Source organism: Phoca vitulina, unplaced genomic scaffold (genome assembly GCF_004348235.1).
Source record: "Phoca vitulina isolate PV1807 unplaced genomic scaffold, GSC_HSeal_1.0 scaffold2, whole genome shotgun sequence".
Classification (NCBI taxonomy): domain Eukaryota; kingdom Metazoa; phylum Chordata; class Mammalia; order Carnivora; family Phocidae; genus Phoca; species Phoca vitulina.
In genome coordinates, this window is record NW_022589705.1 from 66,393,993 (window position 1) to 66,406,774 (window position 12,782).

General features: G+C 41.6%; 1 protein-coding gene and 1 pseudogene across 6 annotated transcripts in view; both read left to right on the forward strand.

The window, feature by feature from the left end:
• Nucleotides 1-12,782, forward strand: part of EIF2B3 (eukaryotic translation initiation factor 2B subunit gamma) — a 124,391-nt gene that overhangs the window by 68,421 nt on the left and 43,188 nt on the right. The gene's annotated exons all lie outside the window — the stretch shown is intronic.
• LOC116648425 lies at nt 7,547-8,052 on the forward strand (annotated as a pseudogene).

Below are 12,782 nucleotides of genomic sequence, written 5' to 3' on the forward strand. Positions count from 1 at the left end.
CCTTTTACCCCATTCTCCTCTTGTTTCCTCTGGAACCTTGCTCTATGAGTTTTTCTAGCACTCTCTCAAATTTTCAACTTTGCTTTCTACTACCACTTTCCCTCTACACCTATAAACACATAGCTTGTAAAATAAGGCACAAATTCCCAAAGGCCCTCAGTCATCTAAGCATGCATACCCCTTTCAGCCTTGTATCTCACCATTCCCCACTACAGCCCCTACCCAACACTCTACCCTATATCAATGGAGAGTTGCTTACAGGTCTCTGACTTCTGCATTCTTTTTCACACCTCTGTCCTTTTGTTTCATCATGCCCAGCATTCCTTCAGCCAGTTACCCTTCTCTACCTGGCTAAATACCTGCTCTTCTTTCAAGACTAAGTTCATAAATTGGGGCACCTGGGTGGCTCAGTTGTTAAGCATCTGCCTTCGGCTCAGGTCATGATCCCAGGGTGCTGGGATCGAGCCCCGCATCGGGCTCCCTGCTCCATGGGAAGCCTGTTTCTCCCTCTCCCACACTCCCCCTGCTTGTGTTCCCTCTCTCACTGTGTCTCTCTTTGTCAAATAAATAAATAAAATCTTAAAAAAAAAAAAAAAGACTAAGTTCATAAATTACTTCTCTATGAAGCTTCTCCTGACCCTCTTTGCACTAGGCAAAATTGACTCTTTCCTTTTTGGTCTCCTGTATACTGTAGAGGTTTCTAGATAATGTCTATAACCCTTTATTACTTTGGCCTATAAGTTATATGAAGACAATGATTGTATTTTTGTCTTTGTAACCCTAGTATCTAATACATGGCCTAACATATAAGAACCAGTGGATTTGTTGGAAGAGGACATTAATAGATCCAGAGTGTCTTCTTGTGTTTGAAGGTATTCTGGCATGGAATTTTTATGGGCAGAATTGAGTGAGACCCTTTAATTTTGTATATTGGAGAAAGGGCTGAAACAGCATCATTCCTACCACATTCTTTTGGCCAAAGCAGTCACAAGTCCAGCCCAGATTCATGGGATGGTAAAATAAACTCTACCTGTTGATGGGAGTTGCTGCAAAGTCACTGTACAAAGGGATGTGAGTACAGGGAAGGGAATAATTATGGCCATTTTTGAAAATGATCTACTACCTAAAAGGTTTTAAGTAGGAGAATGACATGATCAGATTTGCCTTTTGAAAAGATAACTCTGGATGTAATGTGAAGAATGGATTGGCATTTGGAAAGAGGATATAGAGAGACCAGATAAGGGAGGGTATTGTAGTAATCCAGGTGAGAAATAATGGTAGTTTGGACTAGGGTATTGGCAGTGGAGATGGAGAAAAGTGGATAAATTAGGGAAGGATTTAGCAGGTAAAAACTGAGGACTTGGTGTGTAGAAAGGTGCCAGGAATGATTCACATTTTTGGTTTGCTTGCCAACTCCCCTGATAGGTCCATAACAGGGTAGATAGTGAGGTAGATAATGAGGGTAGATAATGAGATGGGAGCACTCAGTTGGTAGAGGTAAGATCCAAAGTTCAGTTTGGGGTATGCTGAATTTGAGGTGCCTTTAAGATATCCAGGTAAAGGGGCACCTGGGTGGCTCAGTCGTTAAGCGTCTGCCTTCGGCTCAGGTCATGATCCCGGGGTCCTGGGATCGAGCCCCGCATCGGGCTCCCTGCTCGGCGGGAAGCCTGCTTCTCTCTCTCCTGCTCCCCCTGCTTGTGTTCCCTCTCTCGCTGTGTCTCTCTCTGTCAAATAAATAAATAAAATCTTTAAAAAAAAAAAAAAAAAAGATATCCAGGTAAAGGTGTCAGTAAGAAGTTTTATATATATACTTGGAGCTCAGAGGCTAGGACTATGCCTAAGATAAAAATTTGTAATCATTGATATATAGATGGTGACTGATGACATGGACATGGATGAAATCACTTAGGAAGAGAAAAAAAGAGAGTTATGAACAAGCTTAGGCCAGCTAGAGGATCATGAGCTTCCAAAGGAAATTTAGAGCAGAGAGAGGAAGAGAAAAGGAAAACCAAGAGAACATAACATTAAGGAGCCAGAGCGAAGAAGTAGCAGTAGTGTTGATACGAGGTTAGGTAGGATAATAACTTAAAAATGATCACTGTGTTTTACTAAAATGGAAGCCATTAGTGACCTTATTGACAGGGGTAGAGTAGAAGATGATGAAATGGTGATAGCACATTGGACAACGCTTTTGAGAAATTTGGCTGTGAAAGATAGGAGAGAGAAAGGACTGAAGGGAGAAGAAGGGAGACTTGAAAAAGGATATTTTAATTTTGGAAAAATTGAGAACGTGTTAAGGTTATATGAGGGATTTTTCATGTTAGGCAGCCCTTAAGGGTCCATCTAGCCTGTCTCTCTAAAGCTGCTGTGTGAGAGCTGGGTTGAGAGGAGGAGATCCTCAGCTGCTACCCTGACTGTCAGAGGCATAACTGTTATAGTGGGACTAGCTGTCTTACTCAGTAGTCCGTCCCATTCCTACCCCTATCTTCCCATTCCCTGCTGTGTACCTAAGCTTGCCAACTCCCCTGAACCTATCAGGAATATTCTGAAGTACACCCAAACTCATCAGGACTTTCCTGAAATCTCCCAACATTTGGTTTTGATGAGTCTGTATCTCTCTTATCAGAATGTATATACTCTTTTAGGACATTCAGTAATATTATTTGGTGCCTGCCTTACAAGGCACTGTTCTGGGCATTATGCTGATATGATGATCTAGTCTCAAATCCTCCTTCCCTGAAAGAGGTAGGTGATAGTTACACACCATGTAGAATAGTACTGTAAGATATTTTTCTGGTGAAATTTTGTGAGTATGTAGAAGAGGGAAAAAAAACACACTAGATTTAGGAGAATCAGGAAAAATTTTAAGAAGAAAATGACATTTGAGGCTAGAGCTTTAAGGATTTATATATTTTAGGAGTAGTGAGTGAACATGGGTAGAGGCAGTCATTCCAGAAGGAACCACATGAGCAATAGCACAGAGAAAGGAAAGCAAAATAACTAGGTCACTTAGTTTCTCTGAAGCATAGAATATAATATGAAAGTGTTTAATATAAGCAAAGGGAAGTCTTTAAAGGTTTACAAAAAATAGTGATTACTAGATTAGATCTGTGTTTCATTCAGTATTATAGATCTAATACAGGTCTGTGCTTAGCACACATCTGTCACTCAGGAGAAACTTTTTTTACTCAACTGTTGAACCTCAAAGGGTAGGGAGTACCTGAGCAGGTTGGCTTGTAATAACTTTTGAATTTGTTGGAACTCTAGCCATGCAAAAGCTGGAACCAAGCTTTGAGAAAGAAAGAAAGAAAATCACCCCCTGAGTGATTCTTAACTGGTCCCTTGCCTCTGGCCATCTACATAACCAGCTTGAAACTGGGTCTGAAGCCAGTAGGAATACTGCATTGTGTCCTGGAAGAATTGAGGACTGAAAGGCAGATCTGCTAAAAGGTCGTATTAGCTAGGGCAGGGGGACTGAGTGGAGTGTAAATTAATATGTCAGTTTTCACCCAGTTTCTATAGAGGGTCTAAATCTTGTTTATTAAATTCTTCAGACATAATGGACCATGCAGCTTAGAAGAATAACTGGAGAGACAGCTCTCTTTCCTGGGCTTGTCTTTAAGTAGGAGCCCTTTGTCAGTGGGGCTGTGCAGATTGCTGTCTAGAGTACATCTTGGGAAGGGTCATGGACATTCCAGACCTCAGCAGGTTCCAGCATTCTGGGCTGGAATGACAGGGAGGCTGAGTGGCCATGTGATCCTGTCTAGGAAGGCTTTGCTGACTCCTGTGTTAATGTTAGACATCGGTCTATGTGATAGTTATTTTTATAAGTCAATTTGGCTAGGCTCTGGTACCCAGTTTTTCAATTAAATGTTAATCTAGGTGTTATTCTGTAGGTATTTTGTAGATGTGACTAATATAAAAAATCTCTTGATTTTCAGTGTGGGAGACTATCCTGGTTAATCTGGATAGGTCATCCAATCAGTTGAAAGACCTTTAAACCTAATCAGGGTGCCTGGCTGGCTCAGTCAGTAGAGCACGAAACTCCTCATCTTGGGGTCATGAGTTTGAACCCCATGTTGGGGGTAGAGATTACTTAATAAATAAAAAATAAATTAAAATGGGTCACCTGGGTGGCTCAGTCAGTTAAGCATCAGCCTTCGGCTCAGGTCATGATTCCAGGGTCCTGGGATTGAGTCCTGCATCAGGCTCTTTGGTCAGTGGGGAGCCTGCTTCTCCCTCTGCCTGCCACTCCCCCAGCTTGTGCGCTCACGCTCTCTCTCTCTCTCTCTCTCTCTGACAAATAAATAAATAAAATCTTTAAAAATAAATAATAAATTAAATAAACCTAATCAAATCAGAGAACTAATTGTAAGTAATACAGAATCAATTCACGAACCCATCCTTAAGGTTCTGATCTTCCAGGACCACTTTTTTTTTATTTTTATTTTTTAACTAGGCTCCATGCTCAGTGTGGGGCTTGAACTCACAACCCTGCGATCAAGAGTTGCATGCTCTACCAACTGAGCCAGCCAGGAGCCCCTCTCCTGGACTAGTTCTGGCAGCAGTTTTTATATCATAGAAAAAGAACTGCTATGAGCCATATAGAATAAGGATTTATTATTTAATTGTGGAAACTGGTAGAGCAGTTATGCATGCTGTTGCTTCTGTGTCTAGTGTTCAGAGTGAGATTGCTATCAGTCAGCCAGACCAACAGTCAGAGAGGAAAGCTGGATGTGGACAAACAGGGACCCACAAGGACAAACTGGAACCCACATCTATCTCTCACAACCTTCAGCCTCATTGTGTGGGTGACCTGTAGGAGAAGCTGGCATCTTTCACCACAGAGCTACTCAGTACTTGGCTCAGGACTCAAGAGAAGCTGGAGGAAGATATCTGATAGGGTCTGGAGGATCTGTAAGTCTGGATACCATTGCATGCCTACTAGGTGAGCTGGCATATCAGTGATATCATGAGCAAGTTGCCACAGTACGTGGCACCATCCATTGACCTTTAGAACATTACAATTGTGGCTGTAGCTTTACTTCTGCCTTTTAAATGTCACATAAAATATCTCTGTGGCCTTCGCTACCTCAGAACCATTGAGAAGAGAATTTTGCATAACCTAATTCCAGCCCAGCTTAGGTAATACATACAAAGCCAATATACCATGTGTATGTATTTCTATAAAACAGTAACTTTCCATGGTTTTCTATCACCTAAGAAACAAAATCCAAATGCTTTTTTTTTTTTTTTTAAACATGGGGCTTGAACTCACAATCCTGAGATCAAGACCTGAACTGAAATCAAGAGTGGGATGCTTAACCAGCTAAGCCACCCAGGAACCCCAATCCAAATGCTTTAATATGACATGTAAGCATCATAGAAGGCTTTTCAGGATCAGACCGCTGGCTGCCTCTACAGCTTGAACCTTTATCATTGTATCCTGGAATTTTTTTCATACCTCTTTGCCTTTGTTGACACTAGCCCTTCAATTAAAATATCTTCTTCCTACTTTGCCTGCCTAGCAAGTTTCTCCTCATCTTTCAGAGCCAACCTCCAGCTTCATCCATCCCTGTGAAACCTTACCATATTCTTGCTGTCTTAGACAGCTCACTGCATCCTCTTCTGTACCAGCTCCCTGCATTATTATGTATACCACATTATACTATAAAATGTTTTTTAACATGTAGTCTTGCCTACTAGATTGTGAGCTCCTAAGGGCAACATCCATTTATTTCAACTCTGTGTCCCTATTTACCAAGCACAGTACTTGACCTGTGATAATAACAATAACAGTTATCAATTAATGAGTGCCTAATGTATGACAAGTACCATGCAACATACTTTGAGTAATTTCTAATCATCCTAATAATTCTGTAGTAGGTAGGCAATATGATCAATCTCCACGTTTGTTGAATAAAATTAATTAATGAATATATTATCTAAGATTAAAAATTGCGATCATTTTCTAACATTCTTTTAAGGCAGTGGAACTTCTCTTTACGTGAAATTTTATGTAGAAGCCTAAGACATAAAACATAGAACATGAGGTTATTCTCATTCAGGTTTCCTGTAGTTTTCTGAAGCACCTCTACAAAACTCTGGAACTTTGAAGTACAATACTTCGTTTCATAAGAAGGGAACTGGCATGAAGAAGGATTGTGCCATATGTAGTGGCAAGATGAAATCTGGAACCCTGACTTTTAGCCCAGTGCTACACCAAGCTGCCTTTTAACTTTGATTTAGTCCACTATTAAGTCAATGGTATCATTACAGAATATAAGTTGTCCATAGTCTTAATATACTGAATATGCTAGAGATATAGGAGATGATTCTGTATTATATACCTCTACCTTTACCTGTAATGTAACCTGAGACCTACTTCCTTTATTTATTTTTAAGTAGTTCTATGCCCAATGGGGGCTTGAACTCACAACCACAAAATCAATACTCACATGCTCTACCGACTGAGCCAGCCAGCCACCTGAGATCTACTTCCTTTAGAATAAAGATCAAAATCCTTAACCTGGCCTAAACCTCTGTAAGCTTCATCTTGCACCTCTCCTCATCTTGTTTTGTGTGCTTCATCTGTATGGAGCACCTTTAGTTCCTCACCCTCACCAACCTGCCTCAAGGTCTTGTACTTACTGTTTTCTCTGCCAGAATGCCCATCTCAGTTTCTCCACCCCTTTCGCCTGGCTAACTCCTGCTTGTCCTTCAAGTCTAAGCTTAAAGGAAAGTTTCCCATCATCTTCCAGCCTGGGCAAGGTCCCTTGTTATACAGTTCCATAGTATTCCGTGCTTGCCATTCATTTATTGTACACTTAGAATAATTACACTGTACACTTCATGCAACTTTCATGTCCATTTTATTCACTGCTGTATCCCCCGTGTTTGGCACATGGTAGCTATTCAGTGATTGTAAGCTATAGACTGTCACTCCTAGAGGAGCGAATTGATTGCTTTTAACATGGACAAAAATAATTTCCTTTTGTTTTTCGGTCAGTACAATGAGGAGCAGCCCTTAGAACTCTGAAAACTCTTCCAGCTCTGGAAGCCTCTGTCTGCTACTTTGAGTCTGGGGCTTTCACTTCAATACAACTGCTTTTCCTGGTTGGGGCCTGAGCCCCAACAGTGCCATAGCCTCTCTGCTGCAGGCCGACCTTTGGTTTGGAACTCCTTATGCACACCTGATGATAACAGTCTGTCACTCCTACCACTTACAGTGCCACCAAGATCAGGCATTTGGGGTGGTCTGGCAAGGAAGTGCCTTCCTATAAAATAGCTACCAGGTAGTTATGCAACAGGTGCTTGCCCCAGAATCTGTCTCATTAGAATTATAGATAGCTACTTCTGAGCAACCTTGGTCTCTAGTTTATTTTAAACTGTAATGATTAGGCATGCAGCTGCCAAGGAGTGGACACCAGGTCTGTGCCCACTGTCTCCCTTCCCCACTTTCTTCCTGCATTTCCCACTCCTTCCCCTGCCCTCCCAACACTGCCCACCCCGAAGAACTGCCCAGAGCTCCTCGGGTGACCAGGTGGTTATTCTGCTGGGAAACAGAAGAGTACTTCTTGCGTAAAAAGTATGCCTTCCAAGGTCAAGCACCACCTAAATGATGATGATGTCACTGGTTCTGTGAAAAGTGAAAGGAGAAGTCTTTTGGAAGATGATTCAGATGAAGAAGTGGACTTTTTTCTAAGGGGACCATCTGGGCCAGGATTTGGACCTAGAAATGATGAAATTAAGCATGTTCAGAATGAAGTGGATGAAATTATTGATGTCATGCAAGAAAATATTACAAAGATAAAAGAATCCTATTAGGTCATTTAATTCTCTCCATCCTCTATGTGATATAGAAAGCTTATTGGATAATGCAGCTGCTTTTAGCAACAGGTCCAAACAACTTTGAAGGAAATGTGGTGGCATGGATGCAAAATAAAAGCCATCATGGCTTTGGCTGCTGTTATCCTTCTGCTGGTGATTAGCATTCTTATAGTCGTGAAATACCATACTTGATTTGGTGACAGAGATCTTCATTATACAAAATCTGGGACAACAATAAGAAAAGACTGCTGCAGGGGCGCCTGGGTGGCTCAGTCAGTTAAGTAAGCATCTGCCTTCGGCTCGGATCGTGATCCCAGAGTCCTGGGATCGAGCCCCACGTCAGGATCCCTGCTCAGCAGGGAATCTGCTTCTCCCTCTCACTCTGCCCCTGCTTGTGTGCTCTTTCTCTCACTCTCTCTCTCAAATAAATAAATAAAATCTTCAAAAAAAAAAAAAAAAAAGACTGCTGCATAATTTAAATGAAACCTATGTATATAACTTTCAAAAATTCTTTTTCAAGAAGCTGAGGCAGGTATCACTTCAAAGTGGAGCATTGAGAACGTCCAGTTATCTTCTCCCCTTCTAACAAAAGGGAACTTCTTTTTATTTTTTAAAGATTTTATTTATTTATTTGAGAGAGAGCACGAGGGGGGGGGGGCAGAGGGAGAGGGAGAAGCAGACTCCCCACTGAGCAGGAAGCCCTATATAGGGCTCTCAGTCCCAGGACCCTGGGATCATGACCTGAGCCAAAGGCAGACACTTAACCAACTGAGCCACCCAGGTGTCCCAAAAGGGAACTTTTATTTTTTTTAAACATTTTTTTTTAGATTTTATTTATTTGACAGAGAGAGACAGCGAGAGAGGGAACACAAGCAGGGGGAGTGGGAGAGGGAGAAGCAGGCTTCCCGTGGAGCAGGGAGTCCGAAAAGGGGCTCGATCCCAGGACCCTGGGATCATGACCTGAGCCAAAGGCAGACACTTAATGACTGAGCCACCCAGGCGCCCCCAAAAGGGAACTTTTAAATAATTATGTTTAAGGCAAAGATAACTAGCCTAGGGGCGCCTGGGTGGCTCAATCAGTTAAGCCTCTGACTCTTGATTTCGGCTCAGGTCATGATCTCAGGGTCGTGAGATCTGGCACTGCGTCAGGCTCCATGCTTGCCATGTTTGCCACTGCTTAAGATTTTCTCTCTCCCTGGCCCTTTGTTCCCCACCCCCACCCCCCCCACCCCCGTTCCTGCTGATGCATGCAAGTGTGCATATGCTCTAAAATCAATGTAAAAAAAGATGTACAGGGACACCTCGGTGGCTCAGTCAGTTAAGTGTCTGCCTTCGGCTCAGGTCATGAGCCCGGGGTCCTGGGATTGAGCCCCACATTGGGCTCCTTGCTCGGTAGGGAGTCCGCTCCTCCCTATACCTGCCACTCCCCCTGCTTGTGCTCTCTCTCTTTCTCTCTGACAAATAAATAAAATCTTTTAAAAAATAATAAAGAAAGAAGGATGTACAAATGGCTAAATAAGCACATGAAAAGATTCTCAACGTCATTAGTCACTAGAGAAATGAAAATTTAAACCACAGTGAAATACTACTTCACACCCACTAGAATGGCTATAATCAAAAAGATAGAAAAGGCAAATCTATAGAGACAAAAGGCAGGTTGCTGATTGCCTGAAACTGAGGGTGAGAAAGGGGAACTGATTGGTTGTATTGTCATGTAAGATTTTATTCAAATGATAGAAATGTTCTATAACTGGATTGTGGTAGTAGTTGTACAGCTGTACAAATTTTCTAAAAACAATTCAGTTGTATACCTAAAATAGGTAAATTTTATGATATATAAGTTATACTTCAATAAACAAACTGATGGTTGCCAGAAGGGAGGTGGGTAGAGGGATGGGTGAAATGGGTGATGGGGATTAAAGAGTACACTCATCATGATGAGCACTGAGTAATGTATAGAACTGTTGAATCACTATATTGTACACCTGAAACTGATATAACACTGTATGTTAACTATACTGGAATTAAAATAAAAAAATTTTTTTTTAATTATGCTTCCGGGGGGCACCCAGTGGCTCAGTTGGTTAAGTGTCAACTCTTGATTTCAGCTCAGGTCATGATGTCAGGATCCAGAGATCTAGCCCCTGCGTCGGGCTCCGCACTCAGCAAGGAGTCTGCTTAAGATTCTCTCTCTCCCTCTGTCCCTCCCCTCCCTTGCGTGCTCTCTCTAAAATAAATAAGTAAATCTTTGGGATGCCTGGGTGGCTTAGTCAGTTAAGTGTCTGCCTTTGGCTCAGGTCATGATCCCAGAGTCCTGGGATCAAGTCCCACATTGGGCTCCTTGCTCTGCGGGGAGCCTGCTTCTCCCGCTGCCTGCCACTCCCCCTCCTTGTGCACGCTCTTTCTCTCTCTCTCTTCTCTGGCGCTCTCTCTGGCAAATAAATAAATAAATAATCGTTAAATAAATAAATAAAAAGGAGAGACAGAGAAAGTCACATGCTCTACCAACTGAGACAGCCAGACGCCCCAGAAATTGCTTCCCATAAGCTGTATTGCAGCAAAGATCAGACCTCTCTTGTTCACCTCTTCATCTATCACAATGCTTGTTACCATCACAAGGCCATTAATCAGTGTTGTAGACAACACGTTTGCAGTGGTAGATCCCTAAGTATATTGACTTCCAGAAATCATTTTTCAAAAGGAATTTTCTCTTCATTAGATTGCATTATGTGCATTTGGAAAAGAACAGATAAGAATAAAATCACAAGCATATAATCTATACCATCTTTTACAGTATTCTGGGAGACATTCTGTTTCAGTATGATTTAAAATGGGTGAAGGGGCAGCTGCCTGGCTCAGTCAGAAAAGCATTAAATTCTTGATCTCAGGGTTGTGAGTTCAAGCCTCATGTTGGGTCTAGAGATTACTTAAATAAATAAATAAATAAATAAATGTAAAAAAAAAAAAGAAAAAGTGTTTAAAAATAAAATAAAAGGGGCGCCTGGGTGGCTCAGTCATTAAGCATCTGCCTTCGGCTCAGGTCATAATCCCAGGGTCCTGGGATCGAGCCCCACATCGGGCTCCCTGCTCGGCCAGGAGCCTGCTTCTCCCTCTCCCACTCCCCCTGCTTGTGTTCCCTCTCTAGCTGTCTCTCTCCCTCTCTCTGTCAAATAAATAAATAAAATCTTTAAAAAAAAAAAATTGTTATAATTATTTCACCTATTGGTTTTGTTCCTTGCCTTAAAAATTGATATTCCTGTTTTTAAGATCATAAAAACATGCTTTATTTCTCTCAAAATTTTAAACATTACAAATTCAAATTCTAAAATCTGTAGCTTTTTAAAAAATATGTCTATAAAAATACCCCAAATATATTCTTTATGTTCCTGATGGCTCTATTGTCTTAGGTTTCCTAGACTTTTGTATCTTTGTCCATTATCTGTTCCACTTTTCCAAGATCTTCTTTTCTTCTCCATATTTCTTTTTTTAATAATAGACCATTTTAATGGCATTTTAAAAATTCTTTCTGTGTTAGAAGAAAGGAAGAAAAAACCTGTGGGAGCTTTTCAAAGGTATGATAGACTGTTAAGATTAAGTTTTTTTTATACCATTTGTCTGAGCTCTTATTTTTATCACTGGAAGGACTCCCACAAGTTTTTCATATATTTTATTTTTTATTGTAATGGATTTTTCTGTGGTTGGCAAATTATGTTTTTAAAAAAATTTTAAGGGATGCCTGGGTGGCTCAGTCAGTTAAGCGTCTGCCTTCGGCTCAGGTCATGATCCCAGGGTCCTGGGATCGAGCCCTGCATCGCTTCTCCCTCTGCCTCTGACTGCAGCTCCCCTTGCAGCTCCAACTTGGCCAGCTGAGCTTCCCAGGCACCCTATTTTTTCAAACTCTTAGGTTATTACTTTCCTGTGTATATAATATAAGTTGACCTCAGCTATAAAAATAAGAATAATATATCTACCTTGTGAGGTAGTTATGAGGATTAATATAGGTAGAATGTGTTGAATGATTCAAGGAATTTGTAAACCAAGGGACTGAACAGGAGAGTGTAACTTTCCAAATTGGTTAGATCAAGGGAGAGGATTATCAGGGTGTGGACTTCATTTTTTTTTTTAAGATTTTATTTATTTATTTATTTGAGAGAGAAAGAGAGCATGAGCGGGGGAGGGGAGGCAGAGGAATCAGCAGACTCCCCACTGAGCCGGGAGCCCAATGCCAATGTGGAGCTCCATCCCAGAACTGTGGGATCATGACCTGAGCCCAACGCTTTATTTTTTTTTTTTTTTTTTTAAGATTTTATTTATTTATTCATGAGAGACAGAGAGAGAGGCAGAGGGAGAAGCAGGCTCCCAAGGAGCAGGAAGCCCGATGCGGGACTCGATCCCAGGACCCTGAGATCATGACCTGAGCCGAAGGCAGACGCTTAACCATCTGAGCCACCCAGGCGCCCTGAGCCCAACTCTTTAACCGACTGAGCCACCCAGGCGCCCCTAGGGTGTGGACTTCAGATGAAACCCTGGCACCACAAAGTAACCACATTCACATTTGTAAAATTCTGTTTCCTCAAGAACTTCTTAGTACTCAAGAATCTAAAAATTGGGAAGTACTTTTGACTTTCTTCATCCTAATTGTATACATTAATTGGCTTGTGGGGGCAGGGGAGCAGGTTATGAGTGTGGGGTCCTAAGTCTGACAACTCTGTTGCTGTTAGAGAAGCATGTTGTTCCCCTCTCCCAATCTCCCAAAAGAGTGGAAGCCCAGGGTGGTGCACCTTAACTTACTTGATAAATTATTTCTAGGGTATCTAGATCTCATGAGAATAATTTTCCTTAAAACTGTAAGCCAGTCAAAGCAAAGTAACACAACACAGAAGAAAGATGACAACCAATAGCTATGATTGGAATCTCTATTTTTCTACCTGCTTCTCCCCTTCTCTCCTTCA